Genomic DNA, 19238 nt, shown 5'->3' with positions numbered 1-19238 from the left:
GCCCAGAGAAGGTTCACCAGAATGATTTCCTGGGATGTCAGGGATGTCTTATGAAGAAAAACGATGGATAGACTTGGTTTATACTCTCTAGCATTTAGGAGATTGAGAGGGGATCTTATAGAAACTTACAAAATTCTTAAGGGGTTGGACAGGCTAGATGCAGGAAGATTGCTCCCGATGTTTGGGAAGTCCAGGACAAGGGGGTCACAGCTTAAGGATAAGGGGGAAATCATTTAAAACCGAGATGAGAAGAACTTTTTCACACAGAGAGTTGTGAAACTCTGGAACTCTCTGCCACAGAGGGTAGTTGAGGCCAGTTCATTGGCTATATTTAAGAGGGAGTTATATGTGGCCACTTGTGGCTCAAGGGATCATGGGGTTTATGGAGATAAGGCAGGTAACGGGATACGCGGTGCAGGCTCGAAGGCCGAAAATGCCTACTCGCACCTAATTTCTATGTTCTATGTTTCTCTGAGACAATGATTTTGTCAAAGATCCCGCAATCTCCGCCCTTGACTCTCTCAATAAACTGGGATATAAACGGACTTAGGTCCGTGGATTTATCCCCTTTAAAGTTCTTGAAGAGCCCTAGCACCACTCCTCTTAAATCTCAAAGGAATGGGAAAGGGGGGGGGGGGTCGCAGGGGTAGATTCGAGCCGTGTCCACTTTATTCACCTCAGACGTGAAAACGATTGTAACCTTCGTTGCACTTGTTAACAGTCAGGAGTTAACAGTAGTTATACAATGTGTCACTCAATATATCGATACACAGTCTCTACCGTAAATGTAAATTGTGATTAAACACCGTCGTTCCTTTGAATATAATAATCAAGGGAGGAATTTAGTACAACTCCCTGTCAGGGCTACCGGACCGCCCGACTGAGCACGGGCTCAGCGTAAAGTCACGTTATTATTATTCCACGTTATTTTATTTGCCTCCCTGCCTACACTGCTCACTGCCTACCTGGCCTCCCTGACTCCATTGCCTCTTGTGCTACTGTGCCTCTATGCCTCCGTGGCGCTTCTCCCGCTTCCACTCTCCACGCTTACCGCTCTCCCTGCTTCGTGAAAACTCGATGATGGATTTTGGGAGGTAAAATTTTTGGAGAATGGGATGCATAAAATGTGCACATTTTAAAAAAATCAGGGTCAGATATACAAAAACTGCCAAAGCAAAAGGAATATGTTACATTTTCACATGGGAAATAATGCTTAAGAAGTAAGTAGAAAACTTGTAAATAAACTCATTGGTTGTGCCGTTAGGTAGATATTGTGTTCACGTTTTGTGAAGTTTTTTGGAACGATAGTCCTGCAGCTGACAAAAATAATGAATATTAGTCTGTTAGTCAATTTGTTACTGGTCAGTAACGCTTGGATAGCAGTAACGTTGAATGTTAGTATTCGAATATAAACTAGTTTACGAGGGAGAACTAAGTTCATGGTAGACAGGAACATGGGATGAGGAGAGGCATTGGATATAGGGTTACCTGGACTTTCAGAAATCCTTTGATAAAGGTCCCACCTAGGAGATGTCGTGGGCAAAAGCTGAGCCAACATGGTATTGGGGTCGGGTATTGCATGGATAGGAACTGGTTTGGCAGGACAGGCAACAAAGAGTAGGAATTAACGGTTCCCTTTCAGAAATGGAAGGTAGTGGGGGCGGTGGGGGACCTAAACTAGTGAGGGCCTCACGGCTCGGTGCTGGGGACCGCAGCTCAATCAAAATATATATTCATGCTTTAGATGAAGGAATTAAACGTAACATTAGCACCTTGTGCAGGGTTATACAAAGCTGGAGGGAGTGTGAAACTGTGCAGAGGCTGCTATGAGGATTGCAGGGGGACTTGGATAGGTTGGAGAGTGGCGCAAGGCATGGCCGATGCGTTCTAATGTGGATAAATGTGTAGGGTTATCCACTTTGGAAAAAGAAACAAGATCGCAGATTCTCATCTGAAAGGGAGGTCAGACACAAAATGCGGAGGGTAAACAGTGGATCAGGCGCAGCATATCTGGAGCACAGGAAGGGGTGAAGTTTCGGGTCGAGGACTCCTGTCATTTGTATGGTGTCAGATTAGGAAAAGGGGAAGTACATCAAGCCATGGGTTGTTACTTGTACATCCAGGGACGGAACATTAAGCAGGCAAGAAACAGCCGGAGTGAGAAGAAATCTAATGGCATGTTGGACTTGATAATGATAGGCGTTGAGTGTGTATAGGAGAAAAAATAGGTCATTCTGCAGTGGTACAGGGCCCCCGTGATGAGACACCACCATGGAGTATGGTGTGCAGTTGTGGTCTCATAATTGGAGGAACGACATTCTTGCATTGAGTGAGTACAACGAGGTTCACCAGGTAAGTCCAGGGAGAGGCAGACAAATGTATAGGATGAAAGAATGGAAAAGACTGTGATGGTATCCACTGGGAATTTAGAAGATGACGAGGGGTATCTTTATAGAAACATTAAATATACGGGATTGAACACGCTAGGATGCAGGAAAACATGTTCCGATGTTGGAGGAGTCCAGAAAACAAGGGCCACCGTTTACGAATATGGGGTACGGCATTTAGAACTGCACTCAGGAAAACCGTTTCACCCAGCAGTGTTGTGACTTGTGTGGAAATTATTTGCCTCCGATGGCAGTGGAGGCCGGCCGACTCAGTGGGAATGCATTCAAAAGACGAGGGGTAGATAGAACTCTTGGGGCTAGTGAAGCACGGGATTATGGGGAGAAGGCAGGAATGGGGCGTACTGATTGTGGATGACCAGCCAGGATAAACATTGAAGGGCCGAATGGCTTACTCCGGAACCTATTTTCTATCTATCTATGTAAAAATGATGGAGTAACTCAACGGAACAGGCAGTATCTTGGAGAGAGAAGAATGGCGTGAATTATCGGGTCAAAACCCGTTTCATACTGATGTCAGGGCTGAGTGGGACAGAGATTAGAATGCAGTCGGAGACCGTAAGACTGGTGGGTGAACGGGGAAAGGGGAGGGGTGGAGAGAGAGGGCAAGTCAAGGGCTGATGTAAGTTACAGATGTCAATGTGATACTGCTGGAGTTTACTACCCTAGAGACTATATGAGGTGCGGTTCCTTCAATGTGAAAGGGGACTCACTCTAACAATGGAGGAAGGCCCAGGACAGCCAAGGTCCGCTTGGGAATGGGAGGGGAAATGCGGGTTAATTCACCGCTTTATCCTGACGCTACTGAACCAAGGCGCGAGAGGACAGACAGACAGAAAGAAACGAGTCATAAGGGGAAAAGAGGACATTCGGGTCGAGACCCTTCTTCAGGGGACGAGTCAGGAACAAGAGAGATATACTGGTACTAAGGACCAAATGAATGGAAGATATGTCTTTATCTCCGCATTCCCTTTCCCTTGACGTTCAGTCTGAAGAAGTGGTCTCGACCCCGAAATGTCATCTAATCCACTCTATGATAATTTGCTTTTGTCCGTATGAGAGAGAGGGAGATGCAAAGAAAGCAGCTATGGCGTGTGTATCCACAATAAATTATTTATAAATAAATAAGAAACCAAGTTTTTATGCATGATTGTACTATTACATGGGTATGACAGCACATAACCCCCACCCCCCCCACTACCACCCCCCCTTCCTTACAAACCTACAGCACAACTGCAGTATGGCCCTTGCATATTTAGCGCTTCTCCAAATGATCTCAATGTTCTCCACACCTTCTCCTTGTGTGAAAAAGGATGGAAAACAAAATTTGGTACCTCGCATATAACACCTACAACCCCCAAGCACAAGCACGTCATTCTTCGCCCTATAATAGAAATTACCTCCTTTACCTCTGAACAGTCCTATCTTTCTTCCGGAGTATACTCTTGATCTTAATTTAGATTAAAAAGCATGTTAAATTAGATTTATGGTATAATATGGTTGCAACATAACGTCTGGTAATTAACCGTTCAGAATTAGGTGTGTCGGTGTGGAAAGACATGCCGAAGTAGTATATCCCTTTCTTTTCTGTTCTGGTTTTCTCTCTTCCTTTTTTTCCTCTCTTTCTCGCCTTTTTTAATCATTATATATTTCCTTTTTTTTGCTCTTTCTTTCTGGGCTTCTTTGTTTTAGAGTTACACCTAATATGGCTCTTCCTTCCTTTCTCTCTAAGTGTTTTTTTATTGTATTGTATGTATTCAAATTTTTGTCATTGTCTCATTTGAAGACAACGAAATGATATTTCTCTTACAGGCAGTATCATAAAAAAAAAACATTAAAAAACCCAAAATAATAATAAATAAATAATAACACATATTAAAAATAAAATTGAAAATTGAAGTAAAAAAAAAAAAAAAAAAGCACAAAAAAGAAAATCCACGACACAAATATAACATAAATGGCACACAAGGTGAGGATGGCACCATAGTCCAGCCAAGCCTCCCCTCCGTGTCATCCGTGGTCGGGGGCACTTCCGAGCACCGCAGTTCGCCCCGGGGTGGCCCGATGTTCAGGCCCTCACGACGGGCTGGTGGATGGAACGACGACGCCGAAACCCGAAGGTGAACATCCTCCTCCTCAGCGGCCTTGGCATATCACAAAATAGTCTTAATGGCGACCTAGACCCACTGCAGTTCGCCTACAGAGACAAACGATCCACAGAGGACGCAGTCTCAACAACACTGAACCTCGTACTGTCACACCTGATCGGAAAATACCTATGTCGGATCCTCTTCATAGACTTCAGCCTCTGCTTTTAATACAATCATTCCGCAGCAGCTGGTGGAGAAGTTGGAGCTATTGGGGGTTGATGCTGGCACATGCAACTGGGTCCTGAACTGGCTGTGGCAATGACAGCGGACAGGCAGGGTGGGCAGTAGGACATCAAAAACCCATAGACGTGAGCACTGGCTCACCCCAAGGCTGTGTCCTAAGCCCCCTGCTGTTTAGTCTCCTGACACACGACTGTACTACTAGACTCAACAACAACTTCATCAACAAGTTCGCTGATGACACAACAGTGGTGGGTCTCATCAGTGACAATGGTGAGTTGGCGTACAGGATGGAGGTGGAGCTGCTCACAGGATGGTGCAAATCCCACAACCTCATTCTCAACGTGGGAAAAACTAAGGAGATGGTGGTTGACTTCAGGAGGGTGGGAAAACAACACCATACACCTCTGCACATCGATGGAGCTGAAGTGGAAAGGGTCAGCAGCGTGAAGTTCCTAGGACTCTACCTGTCAGATGACCTGACGTCCACGACCAACACCACAGCACCGGTCAAGAGAGCCCAGCAGTGACTACACCCTCTCCGAAGACTACGTAAAGCAGGTCTCCCCACTACACACCTGCGGACTTTTTATAGGGGACAATCCAGAGCACATTAACCTACGGCATCACTTCCTGGTTCGGGAGCTGCAAGGCATACGAACGGCACCAACTAGACAGGATTGTGAAGACCGCCAGCAGGATTATTGGTGCTCCCTTTCCTGCTGGACATATACAAGAAGAGATGTATCAGCAGAGACATCTCCATCATCAAAGACCCCTACCACCCATCGCATTACATATTCTCCATCCTGCCATCTGGGAAGAGGTACAGGAGCATTAGCTGCAAAACCAGCAGGATGCTCCTCAGCTTCTTCCCGCAGGCTATAAGACTGGTAAACGGACTTTGCCCCCTGCCAAAGTATCGCGCACCAACCACCAACCTGGACACACTGCAGCAGAGCCACTGTCGTGCCGCTGCCGATCAGAACGCCTGTTGATGTTTAGTAGAGAGTAAAGTGTTTAATTTGTTCATGATATATGTATTTTTATTTCTATTTATTTTTTACTGCACACTGAATGGACACTGGTTGAGCAACGTTTTTTTGTTTCCTCTGGGTATGTGAATACTCAGGAAAATGACAATAAAGATATACTATACTATACTACTATACTATACTATACTATACTACTATACTATACTATCTATCCACAAATTACCAATTGTTAACTTTTGGGGCCTACACATCACTACTTTCCTTAGTCACTTCTTCTTTCTTCTTTTCTTGTGTCTATTAGTTTTATATTGTTAAATTTAAAACAAGAATTTGTACACAAAATGTATCATGTTATATTCCATGGTTTATACGACTGTACATGGCTTCTAATAATAAAAAAATAAAAAATAAAATACATAAATAAATAAATTAAATTAGATTTAACGCTATTCTGCAGAGTCAAACTTGCCTTCTACATGAACTTCTGACCCAAAAGTGAGAGTACTATCACTAACCCAGAGCTGCCTTGTAAAACAAACCACGTCCTTTGCAGATATACATTTTTTGGTCAGTTTCTTTATGTGAACTGCTCTGCGGTAATTAGTTTTTTTTTTTGTAGTACATTACTTAATTCTTCTCACTCTCGTACTGTATGCGCCAACATGCGGCTCCTAAGTTGTTTTTTAATCTATCTGAGTCATAATGTATAAGGAATGTTTGCTCTGTGGACACCTGGTGTGCTTCAAAATTGGTTTCAACTCCATACTTTGCTGAAGTTAAATAAGTCACTCACTGTAAGTAAACGTGAGTTTTGAAGGCAGGTTGCACAAGATATCTGAAAACCTGCTACCTTGACAACAATTCATAGAGCTATTAGTGAAATGGAAAACTAGGGGGATTTGATGTTGACGGTCTCCTCAGTAGTAAAAATAGAGTCATAGACTCATAGAGCATGGGAAACCGGTCCTCCAGCCCAGCTGCCCCTGCCAACCAAGATGCCCATCAAACACTAGTCCCACTTCAGTTGAATTCAGTTTAGTTTATTGTCATGTGTACCAAGGTGCAGTGAAAAGCTTGGCTGTGTGCTAACCAGCCGGTGGAAAGACAATACATGATTACAATTGAGCCATTCGCAGTGTACAGATACATGATAAGGGAATGACGCATGCATTGGCCCATGTCCCTCTAAACTTTTTCCCTGTCCAAATGTCTTTGTTTGGTTGTAATATGGGTCTCAATGCTCAAATATTGGCCTGAGACTTTGCTAATTCTTCCAATAAATTTGGCCAATTTGCAAGATACAAAGTTGGTAGCATCTTGCCAATGCTACTGTAATGCTGTCTTCACAGGCCTCCCTAAAAACATGATTAGACAGCTGCAGCTGATTCAGAACACTACTGCTCGAGTCCTCTCTAAGACCAAGAAAGTGGATCACATCACTGGCTTCCAGTCTGTCTAATAATTGATTTTAAAATATTACTGTTGGTTTATAAAGCACTGAATGGTCTGGGGCCAAAATAAACTAAACTTAATGGAATAAATGTTTATGGTGGAACACTGAAGGCCATGGTGAATTTTATCCTCAATATCTGCCTTCACCAAGAGTTGTTTGTGCTGTGCCTTTGTCATTCTGCCAATCTACCTGGTGCAACACAGGAGAATAAACTCAGACTGCAGAATGGAGGGAAGCTGCAGGTGCTGAAACTAACGACAGCATAGATTCAAGATTGTGGACCAGATTGAAAGGATGTGAATTTATATTTTATGCTTTCATCTTTTTTTCCAGTGTGTTGTAAAAACACCAGATTATGCCGATGTCTATCTTTGACAACACCTTTGACTTAAATCTGTGTCTAACACTGATAGATAGAAGGACAATCAGTTGGAAGAAGGGTGCCGACCCAAAATGCCACCTGTCCATGTTCTCCAGAGATGCTGCCTGAACCATTGAGTTACTCCAACACTTTGTGTCCATTTGTGTAAGCTAGCATTTGCAGTTCCCCGTTTCCACTTAGACAAGATACCGGCAGAATCACAACTTTATGGCTAAGGCTTTCCAGTTAGATCATAATACATGGGAGGTGAATAAGGCCAATCAGTTCATTGAGTCTGCTCTGCTATTCGATCATGGCTGATCCATTTTACTGTCTCAACTTTATGTTGTTGCCTTATAGGCAATAGACAATAGGTGCAGGAGTAGGCCAATCGGCCACTCAAGCTAGCACCGCCATTCAATGTGATCATGGCTGATCATCCACAATCAGTACCCCGTTCCTGCCTTCTCCCCATATCCCTTGACTCTGCTATCTTTAAGAGCCCTGCTTAGCTCTCTCTTGAAAGCATCCAGAGAACCAGCCTCCTACCGCCCTCTGAGCCAGAGAACCCCATAGACTCACAACTCTCTGTGTGAAAAAGTGTTTCCTCATCTCCGTTCTAAATGGCTTACCCCTTATTCTTAAACTGTGGCACCTGGTTCCGGACACCCCCAACATCGGGAACATGTCTCCTGCCTCTAGCGTGTCCAAACCCTTAATAATCTTATATGTTTCACTAAGATACCCTCTCATCCTAAATTCCAGAGTGTACAAGGCCAGCCGCTCCATTCTATCAACATATGACAGTCCCGCCATCCCAGGAATTAACCTTGTAAACCTACACTTCACTTCTCCCCGCAACCTTTGAAACCCTAATGGGCCTGTCCCACTTAGGCGACTTTTTAGGCGACTGCAGGAGACTATGCAGTCGCCACATGGTCGTCACATGTTCACGGGTGGTTGCCGCCAGGGTGTCGCCTTCATGATCGTGAGGAGTTCCCGCATTCTGACATGTTGAAAAATTAGCGGCGACCAGAATGAAGCCGCCATGAAGAGTAGCGAGAATTCTTGTGCCGTAGGTGGGTCACCAGGAGGTCCTAGTGGGTTGCCAGGAGGTCGAAGGTTCTCTGAGGTTCTCATAGGTTGTAGCCGGTGCTGACCAGTGAATTTCATTGGCTCATTGGAAAAAAAAAGGTAAGCAGCAGTGTTAACCGACCGGTAATGTTAAATGTCCGCCGAGCTTCAGAGCCATGTATCTCTGGCTTCTTAAAAGTTGTCTCCACTCCTTCTCCCCCCTTCTCCCCACTCTCTCCCCTCTATTAAATGACTTACTGTACACTAAGCTTTAGCCGTCTTAATTACAACGCCAACCTTCCTGTTCATCGCTGTTCACCTTAGCTTTGCACTGTGCCAATTTTTTAGACAGCGCCCTCTACGCTTGCCCTGACCCCCGACTGTATAATGAGCAGGTGAAGGAAGTGATGTGTTTGTGGGTGTGTGCCACTCTGACAGTTGCCGGTTTTTCAGATGACTGCCGGCAACTTGACAGTCGCTGGTAGTCCGCTGAAAAATCGCCTAAGTGGAACAGGCCTATTACTAATCAAGAACCTATCAATCTGCACTTTAAAAATACCCAATGACTTGGCCTCAACAGCCATCTGTGGCTTAAGAAATTGTATTGTATTGTATTGTATTTTAATAACCACACAACCAGGCTTGTGGAATTTTGGGTTGTCAGCAGCGATACAATAATAAAGAACACACAACCACAATAAAAAAAATGTAACACAAACATCCACCACAGCATTCAACACTGTGGTGGAAGGCACAGAACTTGGCCAGTCCTCCTCCATTTCCCCTCCGTGGACAGGACCAGAGTCCAGAGTCAGTCCAGGATCGGCTCTTCCTCACCGGGTACCGCGGCTTTAGATTGTTGTAGGCCACAGGCTGAGCGGCGGTCGAGGTTTAAAGTCCCCCGCCGCAGCAGAAGCACCGTAGACTGCAGGGACGGGCGGTCGAAGCTCCCCTCCAGGGGTGATGGTAAGTCCATGCCAGACCCGACACGCGGTAGAAGTTGGCCGCGGGCCGGCAGTGATGGCTTCTTCTTCCCCCGGGTCCCCCACGAGGGATCCCGGGCTGTAGACACCGCACCAGCTGGAGCTCTGCAGACCACGGCTTCAGGCTGCGACTTCAGGCTGCCGACTGCCCCGGGCCAGCGAAACGGAGCGCTCCCCTCCAGCGAGCCCCAGCGAGGGCTCACCCCGCTCCACACCGAGAGTCCACACGCTGCGCCCGCCGCAGAAGCCCCGGGCGCGTCTCCACCGGGAAAAGGCCGCGCCGATCCTTGATGTTAGGCCACGGGGGAGGCGATCTGAAAAAAAAGTCGCCTCTCCATGGAGGAGGAGCGGACCAAAGCGGTTTCCCCCTTACCCCCCCCACCCCACACCACCACCCCCCCCCCCCACACAAAACACACAAAGAAACACAAAATGCACACTTTAAAACATACTAAAAAATAAGAAAAAGTTGAAAAAAAACTGACGCGCTGCTGACATGGCTGCTGCCAGAGCAGCGCCCCCCTCGAGATCCTCTTCATCTCAATTCTAAAAGTACGCATTTTTATTCTGAGGCTCTGGCCTCTGGTCCTAGACTCTCCCACAACTGGAAACTTCCTCTCCACATCCACTGTATTTAGGTTTTTCATTATTTGGTAGGTTTCAATGAGGTATCCCCTTATCCTTCTAAACCTCAGTGATTGCAGGCCCAGAGCTATCAATTAATCCTTGTATATTAAACCAATGATCCATGAAATAATTCTCGTAAATCTTCTCTGGACCCTCTCCAATGCCAGCACATCATTCCTCAGATATGTGGCCCAATATTCACAATATTCTGAATGTGGTCTGACCAAGGCTCAGGATTACATCCTTGCTTTTATATTTCTAGTCTGTTCAAAATGATTGCTAACATTGCATTTGCCTCCCTCACTATTGACCCAACCAGGACAAGGGGTCACAGCTTAAGGATAAGGGGGAAATCCTTTAAAACCGAGATGAGGAGAACTTTGTTCACACAGAGAGTGGTGAATCTCTGGAACTCTCTGCCGCAGAGGGTAGTTGAGGCCAGTTCATTGGCTATATTTAAGGGAGGAGTTAGATGTGGCCCTTGTGGCTAAGGGGATCAGGGGGTATGGAGGGAAGGCAGGTACGGGATACTGAGTGGGATGATCAGCCATGATCATATTGAATGGCGGTGCAGGCTCGAAGGGCCGAAGGGCCTACTCCTGCACCTAATTTCTAGGTTTCTATGTTTCTATTAAACTTTTGAATATCCTGCACCAGCAATCCAAAATCCCCTTTGCACCTCCAAATTTGACACTACTTCTCCCCACATGGAAAATAGTCCAAGCCTTTATTGCTTCTACCAAAGTGCACGGCTGTAGACGTCGCTGTATTCCATTTGCCACTTCTTTTCCCAATCTCCCAACCTGTCCAATTCCTTCTGTAAACTCCCTGCTTCCTAAACACTGGCCTCCCCCTCCACCAAACTTCATATCATCCACAAATTTGACCACAAAGCCATCAATTCCACATCCAGACCATTCACTTTAGAGAAAAAGAATTGATTTGCAATTGTGCGAGCTAACTCTGATTGCAATGCCAAACCATGCTGTAACACCACCAACAGTTAAACTTTAATTTTCTGCCAAGCATTTTATTATGATAATGTTATTTGACAGTTAAATGCATGTAACAGTTGACACATCTTTGTTTCAATGATCTACTTAGTAGATTAATTTAGGTCATTTATGTTTTCCGTCAGCCAGTAAGTTCTGCCTACTCAAATTGATCATGCCTTAGATTCCTGTAAATTAATTCTAGCCATAAGACGTAAGTATATTTTGGAGGATAGAATGAATTTGAATGTACTTTTAAATATAATATATACTACACTTTTTATTTTACTGTTAGTCTATTAGACAGTCCCAATATGTCAATTTTCATGATCTCCCAGTTACCACTCTTTGTTAGCTTTGTGTTGACACACAGCTTTGTTTAAAGTAAGTTGTAAATTAGTCTCAATGCAGATTCCACTGAACCTCCAATATATGAATAGAGTCATAGAGTCATAGAGCGATACAGTGAGTAAACAGGCCCTTCATCCCAACTTGCCCACACTGGCCAACATGTCCCAGTTACACTAGTTCCCACCTGCCCGTGTTTGGTCCATATCCCTCCAAACCTGTCCTATCCATGTACCTGTATAACTGTTTCTTAAACGTTGGGATAGTCCCTGCCTCAACTACCCCCTCTGGCAGCTTTTTCCTTACACCCATCACCCTTTGTGCGATAAAGTTACCCCACGGATTCCTATTAAATCTTTTCCCCTTTACCTTAAACCCATGTCCTCTGGTCCTCGATTCATCTACTCTGGGCAGAGAGACACTGTGCATCTACCTGTCTGTATATCTACATCTGCATATTTATTTTAGACCGTGTTTCAACCTTAATTCTTTGCTACAACTCAATGTGCACTTCTGCTGAATCTCGAACATTATATAAGGTGCGTACCTGGCAATTATTTTCTCCAATCATTACACGACCAGGATCGAGGAACTGCTGACAATTGTTTGCAGTCACTGACACCAGATCTTGGATAACTCTCCATATCCTTTGTGATAAAGCCGTTGAAATGAAATGAATTTGCTTTACCTCTAGTTCATTCTGTCGGTCTCTAGTTAACTTCACTATAGGCTGTGCTGCTTTACCACAAATACATGAAGTATAGGATTCCCAATTCAATCAATATCTTTCCTAACTTTATCAAAACCGAATGATTGGAGAAATATTCGAGGTGAGAAAATCAGCAAGATTTTATTTGTGCTAAACCATTCTCGGCAAGCTCTGTTGAAAATGTATGTGTTCAAATTAGGTTAGGATGTTATTATATTCTGTACTAATGATCTTCACTGTAAAATTACCCCCAGTGTGTAGGGAGTGGATGTGAAAGTGGGATAACATGGAACTAGTGTGAAAATGTAGGTGCACACAAAATGCTGGAGTAACTCTCCATGCGGTTCCCAGAGGTTCCCGGAGGTTTTTGTCAGTCCCCCTACCTGCTTCCACTACCTGCAACCTCCAGCAACCACCTACAACCTCCGGGAACCGCACGGAAACCTTGGGTGGGGTGCAAAGTCTCCAGAGGTTTCCGTTCAGGCTTCCTAGGTGGGACAGGGGCATAACTCCCACCCATAGAATATTTTTAGATTGGGTCAGAGGGAAACAGACCTTTCGGCCAAACGCGTCCATGCCAACTTAAATGGCCCATTGAAGCTGGTCCCAATTTCCCATATCCCTCTAAACCTTTCCTATCCATGTACCTGTCCAAATGTCTTTTAAATGTTGTTTTGCACCTGTCTCTGGCAGTTCGTTCCACATCCCGCTACCCTTCGTGTGAAAATGTTACCCCTCAGGTTCTTATTAAACATTTCCCCTCTCACCTTAAACCTATGCTCTCTGGATCGTGATTTGTGGACCCTAGGAAAAAGTTATCCACCATCTAAATCCAAAATATGCTGGCTATTATCAGTCTTGGACAGTACATTGGTGCAGCTCTTATTGTTTTTGGCACACAGTTGCAGGAACAGAAAGCTGGTAGGTAAAGGGGAGTTAAAATGTTTAGTGACCAGGAGGTCTAGCAGGTCAGAGGACAGATAATAATAATAATAATAATAATAACAACAACAACAACAACAACAACAACAACAACAACAACAATAATAATAATAATAATAATAATAATAATAATAATAAATACTTTATTAATCCCCTTTTCAGGGGAAATTCAGGTGTCCTTGCAGCACACTAATAAAAATACAACATAACATTGAAGAAGAAATTTAACATAAAAACATCCCCCCACAACTGTGGGCAAAGGCACAAAGTCCAGTCCCCATCCTCATGTCCACCCGTGGTCTGGCCTATTGAGGCCTCCGCAGTCGCCGCCATGGAGGCCCGATGTTTCAGGCCCTCCCGCCGGGTGATGGTGCTCCGGCGTCGGGAGAACCCTCTCAGCAGCTTGGGCTGCCTGGAACGGCTGCTTCCTAACCGAAGACCGCGGCTTCCGAAGCCGACAGGCCGACTGATCACAGGTGTAATGCAAAATGGTTGCCTGGTCTCCGCTTGATCTCACTGATATAAAGGAGTTTACATTCGGAGCATTGAATCCAATTGTTGGAAGAGGTCTTACCTGGATGGGAAGGGATGAGCAAATCAAGGAGTGGAGGAGAGAGTGGTCCATCCAGAAAATGGAAAAGGGTGGGGATGGGAAGATGTGACTGGTATGGGATCACGTTGAAGATGGCAGAAATGTTGGAGAATGATGTGTTGATGTGAGGATTGGTTGTGGAAAGGTGAGGACCAGGGCAACTTTATCTCTGTGCTATGGAGCAGGAACCAAACTGTAGGGCACAAAGGAGTCATGGGTGTTGTCTCCATCCACACAGCAGTAGGGGTAACCATGTTTACTGAAGAAAGAGGACATCTCGATGTCCGAGAGTGGAAAAACTCATTTTGGAGGCAAATGGGGTGGAGTTGGAGAAATTGAGAGGAAGGGAGGGCGCCCTGGAAGAATCGGTGGCATGGTGGCTCAGCGGTAGAGTTGCTGTCTTACAGCGCTTGCAGCGCTGGAGACCCGGGTTCGATCCCGACTACGGGTGCTGTCTGTACGGAGTTTGTACGTTCTCCCCGTGACCGCGTGGATTATCGCCAATATATTCGGTTTCCTCCCACACTACAAAGACGTACAGGTATGTAGGTTAATTGGCTTTGTGTTTGTGTAATTTGTCCCTAGTGTATGCAGGATAGTGTTAATATGCGGGGTTTGCTGATCGGTACAGATCGGTGTGCTGAAGGGTTTGTTTCCGCACTGTATCTCTAAACTAAACTAAACTAAATCAGAATGAGTGGAGGTGCAGTCAATGTCATTGTTGGAGTCAATGGGTCTGTAGTAGATGTCAGTCGATAATCTGACCTCTGAGATAGAGACTAAAGGGCCTGTCCCACTTAGGTGACCTTTTAGGCAAGTGCAGGAGACTGCTCTCGCCTCATGATCGCCACATGGTCACCACATGTTCGCTGATGGTCTCTGGTGAGTCTCCTTCATGGTCGCGAGGAGTTCCCGCATTCTGGGAACTATTCGTGGCCTCAGCATGGTCGCAGCAAATTTTTCAACATGTTGAAAATTCTTCTGCAACCAAAAATTGATCGCCATGGTGAAAATCGCTAATCCTGTAGTTGTAGGTGCAGTGGTAGTGGGGTCACTATGTCGTTGTAGGTAGTCGAGGTAGCCTTAGGTAGTTTTGACCCGGCATTTTCATTGCCTCATTGGGGGGAAAAAAACGTAACCACGGGTTTTCAGAACAAGGAAAACCAAGTAATGTTAAATGCCCTCTAAACTTCATAGCTGCGTATCTCTGGCTTATTAAAAGTTGTCTGGCTTCTTTAAAGTGTCTCTACCCCCCCCCCCCCCCCCCCCCCCCCCCCCCCCCCCCCCCCCCCCCCCACCTTCTCTCGTGCAGTTGAGTGAGCGTCAATAACACCCTGGATTTTCAAAATTCTTGGTCAAAGAAAGAGCAAACAATTTATCATCTTGTAATAATCTGCAAACTGCTCTTCATTGGTTTAGGTCTGTCATGTGAGGTTTCTAAGTCAGCTGTTGCACTGGACATCTTGCCATTGATTTGCAAAATGATGGCCATATGATAGTTTTAATAAGTACATTTTATTTATATAGCATTGAAACCAAAGTGCTTTACATAAAATAAATAATTAAGTTTCCATACATCCATAGAAAAAAACCCACAATACATTATAGAATCCACCATGAACGTCCCCCACAACAGAACTAAAAATTTTCACTGTGGGGAAAGGCATCAAAAAGTTGTCCTCTTCCTCTGTGAATCACCTATTTGTGGCCTCCGCAGCCAATCCGATGTTTTCAGGCCCTCGTGCCGGGAAGATGGAACTCCGGCGTCGGGTGAACACTCGTCAGCGGCTGGGAAATGTCTGAAGCGGCGGCTTCCTCCCCGGAAGCCGCGGCACCCATAGTCCTCAGGCTTCGGCTGGTTGGACCCCCGACTCTGGCGATCTCGGATCCCAGGCTCCACGGTGTTCCAAATCCAGCGCCGCCCACAGCCACAGCTCCCCCCCACCCATCACATAAAAGACCTCCAACTAACATTTGTTTTTTAAACTGGACTAATTTTAGATTATTTTTTTAAATTATTCTATGCCTCTATCATGTTCAGCAACTTAAGGTGCCTCGATTATTTTGCTCATATTCCCCCCTTCTTTTCTAAATTAGTAATTGACAAAAACAAGGCAATTTAGTACCATAAGCTTCTGTCATCACTCACTGTATCATTGATTGTCCTGAAACTGATGACCTCAGTCCTTAAGCTTGTTGTCCCTTGTGTAAAGAGGGCTAACTTATAGAAGCAACTACAGAAACAGTAGAGTGACGGTGAGCACATATACACAGAATAATATTAATCATTTGTGTGGAACTACCTGTGGGGTTTATCCCTCTTCATTCCCCCTAAATATCATTTAAAAATCCCCTTAAATATCCATCTTAATTAGTTATTTTCCGATTATCACCATGGAAAGCTTGTAACCAAAGACTTCATGCAGATGCAGTGCTTTAAGTAATTGACTTCTAACTGTGGCGTGCTTTCTTTAGGAACCTGGCCCCTATAGTTGTCTGTACACTCTTGTTGAGATGGTGGGTGTATCAAGAGCACAAAAAAGGTTTCATCCATCACACATTTGTGGGTGCGGATAAGTGAACATGCATCGTGCAGGCTGGTTAAATTGGAATGACAAGGCATACACAATTTGTATAAGTTGGACAAGGATCCAATGAAAAACATCTGAGGGCAAAAACTCACTTCACTTTAAAAACATAGTCATCATTAGTAGAAAAAGCTCTCGTGCCTTAAGCACATTCATAAATTCTCCACAGAAATGATGTTAAAAGAGAAATAGTTTTACTGCATCCAGCAGGGGATAACCCTGTTATCAACCAAAATTCGGTGAATTTTTCAATTTGTCCAAAGTCAGTCATCTTACTACAGATGTTACATTCGTTCATTAATCATATAGATGTATTCTGTGCAAACAGCATTTCATGTCCTTGCATAGCACGCTGCAGAAGTGAAACGAGAATTAATTAAAAGTGAAATTTGCACTGTTTCCCAACCACAAGTATCGGAACTGCTTCAGTTGGAACGATCGGCACTCAGGAGTTGGGGGGACCTCATTGAAACATACAGAATAGGAAAAGGCTTGGAGAGGATGTCTCGACTAGTTGATGAGTCTAGCACTAGTCTGAAGAAGGGTCTCGACCCGAAATGTCACCCATTCCTTCTCTCCAGAAATGCTGCTTGTCCCGCTGAGTTACTCCAACTATTCGTGTCTATCTTGTGTCTAAACCAGCACCTGCAGTTCCTTCTTACTCACTCAGTGGGAATGATCGGACTTATCAAAGTATAGGGCAAACACTGAATTTCAGATAGTTGAACTTGACTCCTTCAAATGGCAGATGGAAAGTGTGGAGTCATGCATTTTGGTAGTAGGAATAAAAGCGTAGACTTAAGGATAGCGGAGTCAGGGGATATGGGGAGAAGGCAGGAACGGGGTACTGATTGGGGATGATCAGTCATGATCATATTAAATGGCGGTGATGGCTCAAAGGGCCGAATGGCCTATTCCTGCACCTATTGTCTATTGTCTATTGTCTATTGTCTTATTTTCTAAATGGGGCAAGAACCTAGAAATTGGAGGTACTGGTGCGGGATTCCCAAAAAGTTAATCTGCAAGTAGAATCAGTAGTAAAGAAAGCAAACTCAATGCTAGCATTTATTTCGAGAGGGCTTGTATAACAGGGAAGTAATGTTGAGGCTCTATAAGGCAGTGATAAGGCCACATTTGGGATATTGTGAGCAATTCCACCAGAGGCTCCCTATAAAGGCAGCCTCTGCCTACAGCCTGTCTGTTTTTTCATCTGTTTGTTATTTTTAGTCCGTTTAAAAGTATGTTTTTGGAGGTTTCTTAGTATTTTTATGTGGGGGAGGGTAAGGGAGAAACCATTTATCTGTCACTTCGACTGTAGTAGATGTCAGTTGATAATCTGACCTCTAAGACTAAAGGGCCTGTCTCATTTAGGCGACTTTTTAGGCGAGTACAGGAGATTCTGCTCTCACCTGATGATCGCCACATGGTCGCCACATGTTCGCTGGTGGATTCTGGTGAGTCTCCTTCATGGTCACGAGGAGTTCCCGCATTCTGGGAACTAGTCGCGGCCTCAGTGGATATTTTTAAAGCAGAGATAGATAGATCCTTGATTAGTACAGGTATCACAGGTTATGGGGAGAAGGCAGGAGAATGGGGTTAGGAGGGAGAGATAGATCAACCATGTATAAAGTATCCTTTATTGTCATTCAAACTTTTGGTTTGAACGAAATTACGTACCTTGCAGTCATGACAGAGAATAAAATAATAGAACACACAATGAACACAGTTTAACATCCATCGCAGTGAGTCTACCAGACACCTCCTCACTGTGATGGAAGGCAAAAGTCTTAAAGTCCTTGTCTCTTCCTTCCTTGTTCTCCCTCTGCGTTGAGGTGATCCAGGTTTTCAATGTTGGGGCCCCCGCCGGGTGATGGTAAGTCCCGCGGCTGAATCCGAGCTCCGCGAACGGGCCGGTTCAAACTCCGCGTACCGGGGCGGTCGAAGCTGCCACCCTCCAGTCCAGCGTACGAAGCTGTCATTGCGGGAGCTCCGGAGAACCGGTCACCAACCTGGGACCTGCGAGCTCCCGATGCTGTCGTCCACTGGGCAAGTGGCCGAAGCCTCCGAAGCTCCGAAGTCGGGCCACCGCCGCAGCCCCGAAGTCGGCCAGCTTCGTGATGGTGAGTCCTGGCTCTGCCACCGGAGCCTCGAGGTCGTCCCAGTTGGAGGCCGCCAGCTCCGTGATTAGGCCTCAGCGCAGACGGAGACGGAAACGGAGTTACGACAAAGATGAAGTCTCAACCCCCCGAAGGAAGAGACTAAAACAAGTTTCCCCCGCCCCCCACACATACACACCGAAAAATAAATTGAGACATACGTCCAACAAGACAAAAGAAAACAAAAAAACCCAGAAAAAGACGGACGAACTGCAGGCGAGCCACAGCTGCTTGGGCAACGCCGACACTTCTGGCGAGGTGGCGGGGTAGACTGGGCAGGGCAGAATGGCCTCATTCTACTCCTATCACTTACGACCTTAAAATATCTGCATTTAGTTGATGCACGTTTGCAAACTTCACAACGTAACACATAATTTATTAAACATTAGGCAGTCCCTGTCATTGCAATAAATTTTGTGGCGTGTGTTAGATGTTCTAGTTTTATTATTTTACCACAGCAGTTGTCAGCGAATGATTTGAGTCAAATAACCTTGTCAGAGATAACTTTGGTCATTGGAGTTGGTTGATAATGAGAATGGTGGTTGTGTGCAGTTTATTGCACTACTCCAGTGGTGATTAAACCTGCTCAACTGATTGAAAGCCACACCAGTGGCCAGTGCTATGGGCACAACCAATTGGAGGTCATGATTGTCTCAACCCATGCAGAAAAATGCAAGTCATTT

The sequence above is a fragment of the Leucoraja erinacea genome, chromosome 2 (assembly GCF_028641065.1).
Source record: "Leucoraja erinacea ecotype New England chromosome 2, Leri_hhj_1, whole genome shotgun sequence".
NCBI lineage: Eukaryota > Metazoa > Chordata > Chondrichthyes > Rajiformes > Rajidae > Leucoraja > Leucoraja erinaceus.
Note: the sequence above shows the minus strand (reverse complement) of the source record.